The sequence below is a fragment of the Sitophilus oryzae genome, unplaced genomic scaffold, assembly GCF_002938485.1.
Source record: "Sitophilus oryzae breed Bouriz unplaced genomic scaffold, Soryzae_2.0 scaffold_1067_pilon_pilon, whole genome shotgun sequence".
NCBI lineage: Eukaryota > Metazoa > Arthropoda > Insecta > Coleoptera > Curculionidae > Sitophilus > Sitophilus oryzae.
Window position 1 is genome coordinate 3299696 of NW_022145690.1, and position 2274 is coordinate 3301969.

A 2274-nucleotide genomic window follows, 5' to 3' on the forward strand; every position below is an offset into this window, starting at 1 on the left:
GGTAATAAATGTTATCCAAAGAGTCAAATCACTAAAATGGTAGAAAATGGGCAGGACACTTGGCAAAAAAAACGAACAGATGGAGCACAAAAATTTCACGATGTACGAGAACATAAGAGACTTATTATAGAGGAAGACCGAACCTGAGATGGGACCATGATATTAGGAAATTAGCAAGTATAACTTGGGCCCGCGTAGCCAACAATAGAAAACAATGGGCCCAGCTACAAAGAGAGCATGTGAGGGAAGTTACAACATAATTGGAAATGGTTGAATAAGCTGAAAACTATGAGCGGAAATGATATGAGATATACCGAATTAAAATTTAATAAAGCTTCCAACTAACAAATATATAAACTATAAAAAAAAATTTAAATGGTGTAGTTTTAATTTCAAAGTTGTATTTTTTTTTTTTTTTTTTTTTTTTATTGATTGATTTTTTAAATTTTAAATTAGATTTTTTTTTTTTTTTTTTTTTTATTAATTAAATATATTTGCAGCAATACAGAAAAACAATAAACTAAGTTTTTTGCCGCGAACTGAAACACCCTAGGGTCAGCAGCTGTAACTATTGTAATCAAATCACATTTAGCCTCATCTTTGTGAGAGTTTGCTTTTTTAATCACACTTTATCTCTGTTGTTGAGATACCTGTTTTGAATGAACTCTCGGAAAAATGTTCGAAAAGCAGAATTAGTTAAATAATCAAGCGACATATGCGAAAACGGATTTATGATGTATTTGCAATATGACAGCACTGTCAAAATAAAAAATGCATTACTTACATGTGTTCGTATTACTTAAGATGCAAAGTCAACCTTATGTGTCTGATACTCTGGCTTACCTCGAACAACAATCCAGGATACCTGAATCGGTATATGGAAACGAAATTCACATGCGATTGATTCCGATATAAGGAAACGAAAAAATGCATTGACGACCCTTAGTTACTGATTCTTACGAATACGTAAATACGCTTCAGAATCAACATGTGCTACAAGCCGTGTGTAGAACTCAAATCAGTGAGAGAACAATCAGACGATGACAAGAAAACAGCTAGCAGAGAACACAGGAGCCAAACTATTTCCAAGACATTGTCGAGCACGTCTTCAGTTTCCGTTTTACAATTGGATATGCAATCCCTAAAGTCATTTCAGTGAAGACGCGTATTGCCTGCGAACATTGCATGTTCCGAGACTTCGTTTAAAGCATAGATCTCACTTACTTACTTTTCGTGTTCCGTAACATTCTATATTTTCTGACCTAATATTAGCCACTTCAATTGCTTCGGTTTGCTTTTCATAATCTATTCGGATTACAATGTCAGACAATATAACGCACTTTGATGTGTTCCAGTATCTGTATATCCCAGTCGCATTTGTCTCATTTGGTTGCGCATGCCGATCGACTAAATTGGTTTTTACCGAGTGAATCCTTCTTTGCGGTTCAACATTCTCCATGTTTTAAAGTTGAACGAGGCACCACTGGGCAGGCTTTCTGACAGAGGGTAGTTTGTGGGTGGTTCATCCAGGGGTCTGCTGAGAAATCGTCGTCTGTATTTTAGTCTTTAATTCTTGTATTCCCAAATATGCGATGTTCTGAAATGTTTTTTAACTTTCGTCTATGATATTGCCCTTAGTAGGACTGTTGAAACTGCTCGTAAGTTTTTCAGCGTGTCCTTATTGACCTCACAAGTCTACAATTCGTTGGCTACTATCGACCTTTTGCATGCGACGAATCTTGAACCAGATCAGCAGCGTATCGGCTGGAGAAACAACCTGTGGTCGTCGTTCTTATTACATAGTTTATCGCCCACTTACCTGGTTAGTTTCTTAAATTATTGTTCTCGAGCACTTTTTGAGCGGGTGTTTTTCGCATAGGTTCGTCAGTTTAGAATCTTCGATGTGCTCCAGTACACATGTTTATTTGTGTGTTCAAGGGTCTTTCCGTTCCAAGCGACCTTAAGTTTGCTGTTTGCTAGTCGTGTGGAGTGGATCACTAGACTGTGTTTTTGGAAGGATTTGTTTAAACGTCAACTCAGTTGCAGAAATGGCCTCTACCTTGCTTTAAACCTCTTCAAAGTTATTCCTGAGCCGTAATGCCATTTCTCAGCGTATACAAATGTTTGTTCTTCCGGTGTGTGTCGTGTGAGATATTAACAAAATCGGCCAGCACGCTTACTGTCTAGTCCGTTTTCTTGATCTCAGCGGCTTTTTTCCTTCATAGATTATGAATAATTGACTGTTTGTTGATTTCTATTTATCATTAATCATTC